We start from the raw sequence: 13,220 nt of genomic DNA on the forward strand, positions 1-13,220 counted from the left end.
GGAAACACTACAGACACACAAAAGGTTTGTCTGTAGAGGCTTCAGGTGATGATCCCAAAACCTTGTGGCTCTAACCCTCTTTTTTACCTTTTCTCTTTGTTCCAGGTGAAAATTGATGGCAGACTTTCATTAATTCTATCTATCTATCTATCTATCAAAATATTAATTAAAGACATAGGAAATTCAATAACCATAAATAAAATACTTGTTTAGCTACCTTTGACAACTCTGACCTCCAACCTCTTTGATGCTCAATACAACCCCAGATGTGCTCTTAACTCAAAAGTCTAATTTATTCTTCACATAATTAATGAAATATAAAAGACGGCCAGTAAAATAATTAAACAAGGCATACAATTCTTGGCTCAAACTGCATTTAAAGTTCATTTGTTTTGTTTTGTTTTGTGTTGTATTATATTTATTTATATGAGGGGTTACAATGCACAAAATGAAAGTTATAACATATAAATTTGATGGATTTTTGTCATTTCAAATCTTTAACGTTAAAATATATTATATTCCCTTTTAAGCTATTATGTACTTTTCCACAAATAGCAAAAAATGCCCAAAAATAATATAAAATGCATTATTTTTCATTGAGTAAAGAACTGAATTTAAACAAGCAAGTTAAATTCATTTTAAGTATTTATTTATTAACAATTAAAGACAATAAATTACCTGTAAAATAATATGAAGTATATAATTTCACCATCTTTTCTGTTTTGACCCTCAAAATCTTTAATCCTGGATACAATTCTGCATTTAAATGTATTTCCTTTCATTCCATTTCTTAGTGATATAGTTCTTTATTCTATTTCTAATGTTTTTCTTTTTTTTTTTATGGAACATTTTCTCTGACATTTTGTGAAGTACTTTGAGCTACAGTCTAATTATGAAAATGTGCTATAGAAGTAAATGTTATTTCAAATAAGAAAGTAAATTCAAGCCAATAATATAAAAATAGAGAATATTCACTGGCTTAATTTAATTTGCTAAGACTATATCTATCAAATATCTACGGATATAAATACATACATATATATACATATATATATATATATAAATACATTTTATATATAATATATATATATATATATATATATATATATATATATATATATATATATATACATACATATATATATACATACATACATATATATAAATACATTTATATATACACATACATATATAAATACATATACACATACATATATAAATATATGTGTATGTGCGTGTGTATTAGGCAAAGCATAAAGAAATAATACAGTATGTAGTCTTTACACACACCAAACACTTAGTGATTAAATTAGGATTTTTTTTTAAATAAAATACTGTAAGCACTTTGAGGATGGGAAAGGTGCTATATAAATAAAATGTACTGTTATCATTGTAAAGCACTACATCCTATGAATGAAAATAATAATAAAAATAATAATAATAATAATAATTATTATTATTATTATAATTATAATTATAATTATAATTATTATTATTATTATTATTATCTATCCATTCTTCCTTTTCACAATCTCACTTTTGCATCACAAAATTGTTCTAAAATATGTAACTAACGAAAAAAGCAATTTCCTTTATTAAAAATATAAAAACTGCTTCATTTTGTTTTCATTTTTGCTCAGTCATATATGCCTTCTTCCATTTAAGGGCCTTACTGTACATAACACTGCACCAATCTGATTTCATTTTGTTCGTTATTATTATCAATTAATAAACTGTGCCCTGCCATTAGTGTGCTGTTCATGTGGGGTAACGTCGAGGGGCAAATGAGTAAAGTACACGAGCAGTTAACTAATAGGCTTGGGGTACCAAAAAAAAAAGATTGCGTGAACGTATAGGGGAATTAAGTGGAATCCCCATGGAGAGGGACGAGCACAGAGAACCTTTCGGTACTGTGCAGCTCAAACGGTTTTATTTGAGATTACACTGTCTAACACATCGTTGATACCAACTGAGCTGAATATTACCTTAAGATTTGATTGGAAAGCTCCCTTTCTGGCCTACATTTCATGCAAATTTAGGCAGAGTTTTTCAGTTTTTTTTTTTTTGACTGGGGGATTAAAAATCAGCTGTCATTAATTTTTTTTTCCTCCAACTTCCCATTTTTTTGTCCAAAGCAATCTTAATAAAAAAAAAGGAAGAAAGAAAAGAGAAATTGCTAGTACGTTATGATATAAAGTTTCATATTTTCAAAAGCCATATGACAGATGCTGAAAGACTTACAATACAACGCAGGAGCCATTTAAATTTCCCCACAAATAAAAGAAGTAGCCAGTGAAGTGTAGCTCCAGACTGAGACAGGATGTGAGAAGGCCAGTATTAAGCAAATGCTTCTCGAGGGATTTCTCCAACTCTCCTCAGCCCTGCTCCAGTGTAAACACTGGGCCAGTTGTCTGTCTGCTACAATTCTGTCACCACAGGTGCAATGCCTGCGTGAATGTGTCATCTTCAGACAAACGCAAGCCAGCGCTTGTCTTTTACATATGCATAATGTACAAGCTAATTTGTCACTTTATTTAGCATTCTGTACTTATGAATTTTTAATTTCATTTTTTTTTATGGAGGGGGGCATATTATCCAATAAGACAGTTAAATATGATAAGATGCTTGTGTAATATGAACCGCTCTTTTCGCTGAAGGGTTTATCTCATAGAGCTGCCCCCCTTGTCTTTAAACGGCCCAGCTTGGGGGTAAAAAAAAAAAAAAGAAAAAGTCAAGAGTGTGCGTAGAAATGACAGCCTGGTGAACGTTCGAAAAACCCAAAAATGGGGGTTGGGTGTAGCTGCACATTGCATAAGAAGTGGCTAAAAAAAAAAAAAAGCCCCACCCATGTGGGCAGCCACCCCGCCTCACAAGACCACGGACGGACGGAGGCGAGAGGCCGCCTGAAGTATCATTCATGAATAAATCAGGGGCGAGCCGGTGAAAGTACGGCCTGTGTCATGCTTGTTGACAGGAGGTACTTAAACAGGCCTTCATGACCAACAACACTTAGCACAACATTATGGTTCCCTTTTGAACCCAAACTCGTTTGAGCAAAAGAGACCTCCTCTGCCATTCTCTCCTACTGATTCCGAATTTGCACATCTGTTGTTGCTTTTTCCTTGTGTTTTTTTTTTTTTTCCCCCCAACATGTCAAGTATCTGCTGGTGCTTCCTTTGAAAATAAGAAAAAAAAGATTGTGGATATTGAAAAGCCTTTTAATTCAAGCTTTCCAAACAAAACAAAAAAAAGAGCATGTTATTTTATAAAGTATTTTTTAGGTACCTTCTAGCTGAAATAGGAAGAAAGTAAAATAGCACTGAGAAAACATTTATTTACCTATTGGAAAATAAAAAATGATTTCTTGGAGTGCTAATAAAAGACATATTTAATCCATAATAAGCTATTTGCTAAATAGGTTAGAATTTTCTCCAAAAAGGTACATTATGAACTTCATCAAGTCGTCACAATCAGCAAAGAGGTGAAATTGACTCCGTTTTCGGAATGGGAATTTTGTTGTAGCACAGGAGAGTCACTTCGGCCCTGTAGAAACATGCCAGGGGAATTTGAAATGTTTTACACACAACTGGGTTGTAAAGATTTTATCAGATTTATTTATTTATTTTTTCCCATACATGAAAGCGGTCTCGACAAATGATGTTGGCCCAGGCACATGCATGTTTTCAACCCGGCCCTCAATCTCAGACACACACACACACACCACCCCAGCGGATTGCTTTTAGTTATTTATTTATTTATTTATTTTTCACTACAACTACTAGCATCACAGACATTTTGGATTCAGGTGACCACTGTTTTTTTTTTTTTTTCCAAACAAGGCCACTTACAAGGGAGGTGAAGGGGCAAGGAGTCACAACCCTGTGGTACAAGCCACATGCAAGGTTACTGGGAGCAGAGCCCCAGCTGAACCAAAATAAAAGGCGGTGTATCCCTGATCAGACTTGATCCGTCACAGATACACTTTTGATTGTTGCGGGATAGTCTGATGTCGTGCCACCGATGGATTAAAAGGGGCGCAGTTCGTATTGGCGACAAAGTTGATCCGACGTTGTTAATCTACGGAGAAAGGGGATGACAACGCCTGAAGTTTCCATCGGCGTGGGACGTTTTCAGCCGTCTTTTTTATGACAATGAGGAAATAAACCCGCTAGAAGCTACAAGTAAATAAATGAACAAACTACATTTTATTAAATAAAGAAGCATTGCAAGAGATAAGTCACTTGGATAGGAATTGTGAACAACTGTTTAAAGTCTCTTACATGTTTACCTTCGAAGACACCGGCTGAAATCTCGAGCAAACACAATGATGACTTGGGGTACATAAATATTAAATTCTATGCCTTCGACATTCAGTCTTTCATTGATTATTTTTCATACATGTTTAGGAGAGAGTCCCAAACACCAGGACTTTCTGCACAATTGCCAGCTGCCAACAAAACTTTCCACTTCAAAATCTCTTTTGTTTTAAAAGTCAGGCAGACAAAAGCTTGCAAATGATGGGAGTTCACACACATGGCAGTTTAAAAAAAAAAAAAGAATTTTAACATCTGGCAGAATATGTCAAAACTTGTTTGAATGGACCTTAAACTGATAATTACCATGACCTGAAAACATTGTGGAACCTGTTTAAAATGCACCAACAAAAATAATTATCCACACTGCATCCCTTTGCAGATGGACAGGCAAAATCTCAGCTCCACTTCTAAAGGCAGCCCTGCTTTAGTTTCTATTATGGCAGAGCAGCAGTCGTAATTAAAAACGTTGATCACTTTGTTTAAATCTGCCGTAAACACTGGCTGTTGTCAAATTTTCATTTTTTTTTTTTAAATTAGCATATGAATGGTATAAAATGGTGAATGAAAGGTCAAACTTCAGATGCTGCAACCTTTGAAACAAGGAAAGAAGGCAAAGAAAGAGGAAAAAAAAATTCCACCTCAACACGAGACAATTCTTTTGTACAACCGTTTGCGTTCAGCATGAAAGATCATATAAATCGGGAAGAATTAATACAGGCAATACGCCCTGTTGAAACATTTCCTGCGCTCATGCTGAGAACGGACGTAATGGGAACTATTTTAGTAATCAAAACGTTTCCCAGCATAGCGTATATTTAGTGTATATTTACACTATGTTTATAATATTAAGTTTAAGTACCTGTGAACTTTATGTAAACTGTATGAAATAAGCACTTTCGCGTGCATATTTGTTCATATGTAAACATTTAAAAAAAAAATAGAATATAAAAGCAAAGACAAACTGCGCTCTAGTAAAATGTGGTGATGCTTAGAACAGGTAACAAGAAGTATCAGTTTTAATCAAAATGTTTCAGAGGGGACACAACAAAATAACAAAATAAAGAGGAAGACCTGAGCAGCCACTGGCCGATACCAGACACAGTTTTCAGAAAAAAAAAAAACACGTCAAAAAAAACCAGAACAAGCCCATGGATTTTCTTTTTTTACATTAGTTTCACATCGTATGAGTTTAAGGTCGACGATCAACCCTTATAATCCAAAAAAAAAAAAAAGAATGAACATCCTTGACACAGGATGGTCAATATTTAGTTAGCTGCATGCCTGGCATGTAGTTTGAAAATCTACAGTATACAAACCCAGAAACCTTTATTTATCTGCCTCAAGCTGTGCCATTTTCATACATATTACTTCACACGATGACAGAATCTGAGGGCATCTTGGAAGGCTTCTGAAATATGAGCCTATGCTTGTTTTCTCAAGTCCTCGACAAACACATCTTTAGGGAGAGCTAAGGCTCGGCAATAAAGAAAAGAGGAGGCTGCATTTTCATCTTGCTTTCATCTTAGTCATTCAGTCAACCACTGAATGCCCTATTCAACATTGCTTTTCATTATGCAAAAAAATGCTAATCCTTTTCCTATGCTTTCACACTTGTATAAACCCCCATTTCTTCCACTGAAAAGCAATTATATCAGTTTACATTTCTGTCAAAAAAACAGGATTAATGCTAGAATACTCACATCTCTCCTGGTTTCCATATTTTGCTATAGGAGCCTAGAGATTGTTAGCAGAAGTATTTTCACTGCGTTATAACAGGTTTACTTGAAGATGTGGTGGTTTAATTAGCCAAAGGGTGGTTGTTGTTGTAGTGGTGGTGGTGGTGGTGGTGGGTAGTGGAGGTGATTTTGGTAGTGGTGATGTTGAAGGGGACACAAGAAAGCTTTAGTTGCTGTGGAAACTCTTTGCACTGACAGAAGTGACCTTCCTTTTCCGAGACATGAATAGAAAGAGATTCAGTCTGGTCTATTAATCAGAAATTATCAAAGAACGTTACTGGACTAGTTGATACCGTCCGGTTTTGGAACAGCACCGATAGGCAAGTCACTAGCTACCTCCATTTTCATAGATAATGAAGAACCGTGACAAACGAGGCAAGAGTGTTAGAGGGGGAAAAAAAGTGGGAGAGCAAGCGAGAGTGAGCGAGCGAGGGAGCGAGCGAGGGAGACACACACACAATTCGTTTGCATATGCAAATTCCCACACAAGGGGAAACATGTACAAACAAGTGTCACTGTAAGGTGGATTAGGGAAACAAGGCTTTCTTTTTTAGGAGACACTATAGGCCAGGACATTAGTCAGCACAATTAAGCAAGTCTCCATGGAGACTAATGAAATTTTGCTATGGCACGAGTTAAATTAGAGAGCTAGTTATGTGTTTCCACAATCCAACTCAAAAATCCATTATTTGCAGGCGAACAATGCGCCATTTGTGCTCAGCTGATCTCCGCTAGCTGAACAAGCCTCTAAGTTGACAATTTGCATATGTTAATATAATTAAGTACTAATTACATGAAACTTGTACATATTCACATGCACTTTCCCTGGGCGCTTTTCATTTTGAACTCGATCCAAGTCTTTAACCCTTCAGACAGTTTCTAAGGAGAAAAAGGCTCGGCGTGTTACAGTACAGCCTCGGGGCTGACACAAGGCCTTGCACTTAATACATTAAGCCTACTCCTGACTTCTCATCTTTCCGCCCACAAGACTACAAGGTATTTAAGGGGGGCTTTTAAATCTTCTGGACCTGTACATGTTTTGTAACCCTGTATCCTAGCAAACTCAATTGGTCTATCAACAAAAGCAAAACAGTTCTGAAATAATGAAGTTATAATTTCACACAGTGATATTGGGAGCTATCATCAGGGAAAATGCTACGAGTACTTGGGCTTTTTTTTTTTTTTTTCTTTTCTTCTTTTTCAGCGTGAAGTGATGATAAAGGTTATAGCAATCTATAACAAATGAGCACCAGATTAATATATGCAAAAGGCAATTAAGCAATGCTAATTACTTTGACAGAGTTAATTAAATATAATTACACATTTTTGGCAACAGCATAAAGCACAGTTTAAGATTAATTTTATTGCAATTAATTGTAAATAAGAATAAATTAACTGTGTGTTTTGACAGGCATGAATAAAACCTTTTCAAATTAGACAGCAGTGCAAAAAGCAGCGGAAAAAAAAAAAAAAAAGCAAGGGGGGGCACACAGGGGGAGAAAGGGGCGGGGATGGAAGAGAGAGGATCATTTATTATTTTAGCGTCACACCTTAAAAGCATTTTGGAGAATCCCCACCAAAAAAATGTAACTCTGAACTAGAATAAACGGGAATCTTAAATTAAAAACAAGAATGACCCCTCCCACAGATTCAAGGTCTCCTTTGTCCTTCGTTTCTGTGCATTTCTGTTAGTGAGCTAAATTAAGCAAGTCGGCCTAAAGTTTTAGGAAAGAACATTTCGCACCAAATGGAAAATATGCTGCATCACGTATGAAATTTGTGCAGCTGTGCACAACTTCATCCAGATGGTTTTCAAGATTATAAAACACTGACAGAAAAATAGGTAATAAACCTTCTCAAGATTCTGTCATAATGGTGACATCTGCCTTTGCTTCCTCGTTTTTTTTTTTATTTCCTTGAGTATCGTTTGGCTCGTCTGGCTTCTACCGTGCAACTATACCAAGACATTTTGTTTGTTGTTGTTTTGGATAATTCAGTAAGGGAATACAAAGATCGTGGTGTGTCTTTCTTTGAAGGGTCAGGCTTTACATCCACCCAGAGAGGCATGGCTTTCTCTGGTGACCTCTGACACTGGGCAGATTGTAGATATTCCATTCTTTAACACAAAGCACTCAGAAATGTGTTCCGCTTTGCATATACACACACACACACGTCTGTAAATGAAAAAAACGTCTTTAAGTGTAATCCCAAAAAAAATATCGATGGACGCAATGGAGACAGATTGACTTTATCTGCTTGCGTAAAGCATATACTTTTGTAAACTCGCATATTGGCAAACTTATTATTATTTGGATGACAGCTATAATGTATAAAGAAATCTAAAGAAGGCGAATCACACTGATGCATTTTTTGTATCCTAAGGATAGGAGAATTAATTTCACAATCCCCAGTCTCATGAAAATGAGAAAATAGCACAAAAGCTTGAAGACAAGAAAATAACAGTCGATGAGCAAGATTGCTTTTTGATTAGTAGATGTATTAAAGAATTATAAAAAATGTTATTTTTAAACAGCTGTTCGGTTTCACTTACATATACAAACAGATACTGGTGACACATATTGTGTATACACATTAAATATCATTTGTGTAAAAAATATTTAGATACTCGATGATGTTTTTAATATTTCAAAGCATATATTACATATCTATAATGTGCATACACATACACTGCAACATTTTGTACACATATTAAAGGCTAAATGTAAAAATATACAGTAAATATTTATATTAATAGGCATATGCTACATGTGTACATGCTCACACACATACATCTGGCATATCGATGTACTGTATTATAATAATAATTTGCTAACACACACATACATAATTTACAAGCACAAAAAACGCTTACTTATCTATACACACCATACAAGTATGTATATGCGCCATTGATTTCATTAGATTTCTAGATATAAACAAAATACATTCATACAAAAAAGTTTACAAATGCGCTGCTGCTTTACACTATTTCCGACAATAAAAGATTTTCTGGTTTTTAATAATACAAGAAAGTCAGTTTAATGTCATATGATTTTTGTCTATTTTTTCCCCTCGCTAAATGTATTTTGCATGGAAAGAGCTCTCATGGAGAATAGCAAACAAACCATTAAAATGAAAGGGGGATTCATTGATTTTAAATGAATCGATAGAAGCTTGGAAATTTTATTTTTTGGCTTTAAGACACAAACATTTCCGTTTGGGCCTTCAGATCAGGTACTGGAAAGCCGACAGTTAAGTATCTTTGCGACACCTCTTTTTTTTTTTCCTATGTAAAACAGTAAAAACACAGTTAAAGGGCTGCAAGGAGCCTTCCTTCTGTAGTGAAGGATTCTAAATCATCCAGCCTCTTCTATTAGACTGGAGACTTATTGAGGTAGAAACCATAAAAAATGAAGAAGGGAAATTTAATCCCTGAAATATTGATTTGCACATTAATATCATATAGGCAGAGGGCAATTTGGCTTCATGGAAATGACACTTTCTCGACCCTGGGAGAAGCCAGAGCCAATCTTAGAGCTGAACATGTCTGAATCTTAAGAGTTATTAAGGGCTTTCCTTCTTTGCCTTTATGAGATTCTTCTCCGTCTACCAGTGCAATCTGAAATGTATTATCTTTAAAAAATAATTGTAAACCTCGGGGGATTTCTAGTTAATGGAAGAGAAAGTAAACCACATTAGATTTTGAAATGCAACATTAACCCATGCAATCAACAAAAACCTCCTTAATTTAACATGCCCTATTTAAATATTAATGTCATTCTAAAATCATGCTAAAGTCATACTTTCAGTCTTTAAAATAAGGAAAGAATAAAAAGATATATTCAGCCTGCGTTTTGTTTTCTTTCTTTTTTTTTTTTTTTTTTTGTTTATTTGTTTGTTATTAGATCTCCCGTTAAATAAAATTATTCCCCACGCGTCGCTGTTTTTACAGCCGATGTGTCTAATCTTGAAAACAAAGGATCATTAGCAATGTTATTATTACTGTGATTATTATTAATGCATGCCCACGGTTAAGGCTATTTTGAATAGATCGCATCAATCAAAAAACGGGGCGGTTTCGACAACAAACTGACTTGCCTGTTTTATTTATTAATAGAAAAAAATTGTGCTTCTCCGCTCCTTAAAAAAAAAGAGATATACGAGACATCCATTGTTTGAAACACATCTTCAATTTCAATTGTTTAACTTATACAATTCAGTTAAATTTGATCGCACAGTCTGTAGATGCTATATGTCTTATTTCTATTACACCGGTCGTCTATCCGATTCCATTCTTCCAACATTTTTCTTTACTTTGAAAAATATTCAAAATCTCGATTTTCCACTCCGAAGATGAGTTACACAAAAAAGAGAGAGTGCATGTAAACTGGCGGAGGCATGCGAAGTGAAGTAGCGCTTCCTAAGCACGGTTGTCTGTTCGCCAGCGATGCGATGCGGTGCGGTGCGGACAAGCTCTGCTGCTCCGCTGCTTTGTGTTTCGCTCCCTGCTCTCCTTTGCTCTGCTTTTCCTGGGCGATGACTGCTGCGTTTTGCTTTGCTCTCTGAGAAAGCGATCGATGCCCCTGTCACCGTCGCGTCCCAATCGCAGGCAAGTCTCTGCCTCAGACCAAACGAGCGACCATATGAAGGCACGCTTCCATACACCCTTCTTTCTGTCGCTCTCCTTTTTTTTTATCCCTGCACTCCGGTAATAAAACAAAAATTGCTTTAAATATCAGCACGCGATCAAAGAATCCAGAAGTGCACGGATCCTAGGAAAACACTTAGCACCCCCCATAGAATAATAAAAAAAAAGTATTACTTGAAGAAACGAAACGGGAGACGAGGGGGCTGTCAAAACAGAGCCTAGCGGCTTTTTCAAAGTTTCCTCTTCCTTTTCTCCAAGGCTCGCCTGACTCTGCGGCCGGAGAGGGGGCACCAGGAGGCGAGTCCCACCCGGTCTACCGGCTTCCCCTGACAGCTCCGATCAGCACGGAGTAACATCCAAACGACCCGAGGAACTCTGGTACCATGTCTCAGGTAACCAAAGGTAACAAGGTAAAAGTGGATACAACTGATATTATTATTATTATTTTGATTATGATTATTATTGCGATATACGGCCAGCCCAATTTCAATCCGCCGATTTAAAAAATACATCACTTCACAAGGTAAATACATATACACACACATGCACGCACACAAGAACAACGACATGGTAGTTTAAAGTTATCCGAGACTGTCCAGGTCATCCTCCAAAAAACTGCATCAAAGCGAAGATTCTGACAAACAATACTGTGGGAATTTCTCAAGGTCCGTAACAAAATAGCCCGAGAGACTCGACTCGCTCGCGATCAGCCCGCAAATAAAGATCCAAATACTGCTGCTCAGTGTGTGTCGTCTGAAGTCAAAGACACAACGGGGCTCTTTTAACGGGACTAAACAATATTCCACACTTCACGTTCCGTTTCGTTCTGAACAGACCCGCTTTTTTTCTTTCCGATAAGCCCTCCAGGAGATCGGCTAAACTTTCTGTTATTTAAAGTGGTTTTGGCAACGTCAGGCTTGTCAGTCATATATCTTCCCTCCGTGACAGTTTACAGCTACTAAAATCACACGAACGCACTTGTATAAACAAACTGATACGCAACTTAACAAAAAAATTACTGGCTAAAAGGAGAGAAATCGCGGCGAACAGCCGCAATCGAGGTAGAGTGCGAGTCTGAGAGTGAGGGAGCGAGAGAGAGAGCGGAATATCAAAGATTGTGCAAGATCAACCTAGAAAGATAATCAATACTCGACCTAAATTTAACACGAACTACTCAATAAAAGTTAAAAAAAAACTTACTTTTCCCCCCTCGCTGTTTTCTCCTTTTTGCTCTTCTTCCGTATATCGCAGTAGTTAATGTAGGTCACATCCAATGATCGCAAAAGTTAATTAAAAAATAATAACGATAATCCTTCAACTTTATAGGGAAAAAAATTAAAAAAAAAAATTACGAACAAGAGTGAGGGCATGAAGCGGTCCTTTGGGTCCGACTGTTTAAAGCATGTGTCGACCGCAGCCTTGCAGTTAGGTTGTGAAGGGGTTGGGAAAGGAGGAAAGGAAATGAAAATCCGATATGTCTTTATTCTGCTAATTATTATCGTTTTAGCCCTGTTTAAAAAAAATGGCTGATTAAGTTGAGTGCGCATGTCTTTGTGTGTCTATTCCCGATATGCACTCTGGGAATGAGAGAGCGAGAGGGAGAGAGGGAGAGAGAGGGAGAGAGAGAGAGGTGTAATTAGTGAGGTGATCAACAGTCTCCACATTGCAAATGACGCGCAGCTCAACTTAGAGAGCCGCGGGGCTCGGAGGGCCACAGACACAAAAATGATCTAATGGGAGAAATCTTTAGAGCCGCGTACGGCGCATCAATGGTATGATGTGCAGCGAGACAAAAAATCTGACATCTGACACCCCTAAAATACATAAATCGCCTCTAATCTCAAAAAATGTATGGATGGGCTATGTTTATGTATGGAATATTATTCAGAGCAATTAAGTGGCTCTCTAAATAGAAGGGTGCTTTTTGCTGCTCTTAAAATTCCTCCCCTAGAAAAAGGTTTCAAAATGATGTAGGGAAATGTCGAGCGCAGTGTCAGACCAAGCTCAAGAAAAAAAATGCACTTTTACCAAACAGAAGAAAAACATAAAACTCGTAAATGTATTGCCTAGAAACCAACATATTTACAGTTCAAGACGGCCAGATTTCCGTCTTTTTAATTATTTTCAGGGATTCTAATTCATCACTTTTGACTAAAGATCTTGAACAAAAGTTACGTAAAATATATCCTATGGTACATTTTGATGACAGCAGGTATGTGCGACCTGTCTTATTAATGTTTGATTAGTGCCGAGCATAACGAAGACGTATCTTCGGGTTTTGTAATGAAGGTGCTGGGAAAGGAGGAATGTATTACGGTTTTATCACAACACACGAACAACGTGTGGATACTGCAAGCAACAATATCAAATATGAAAATGCCAGATTGTAGAAAATGATTTTTAAAATTCTGTGTGGCACTTTTTTTGCATATTTGCATTAAACTGTCATTACAAGATACAATTCAGTTGCAGGTGTCGCCGGAAGAAATATCTCTATGAAGAGTTCCGATTGTATAGATT

At 36.4% G+C, this 13,220-nt stretch overlaps 1 protein-coding gene across 1 annotated transcript in view; it reads right to left on the reverse strand.

Annotated features, from left to right (window-relative positions):
- Nucleotides 1–12,250, reverse strand: part of zfhx4 (zinc finger homeobox 4) — a 222,188-nt gene extending 209,938 nt beyond the window's left edge. The window contains exon 1 of the mRNA XM_039754220.1: nucleotides 11,901–12,250. The gene's annotated coding sequence lies outside the window, so the exon portion shown is untranslated. The remainder of the gene's footprint in view (nucleotides 1–11,900) is intronic.
- Nucleotides 12,251–13,220: the final 970 nt, after the last annotated feature.

The sequence above is a fragment of the Polypterus senegalus genome, chromosome 5 (assembly GCF_016835505.1).
Source record: "Polypterus senegalus isolate Bchr_013 chromosome 5, ASM1683550v1, whole genome shotgun sequence".
Lineage (NCBI taxonomy): Eukaryota > Metazoa > Chordata > Cladistia > Polypteriformes > Polypteridae > Polypterus > Polypterus senegalus.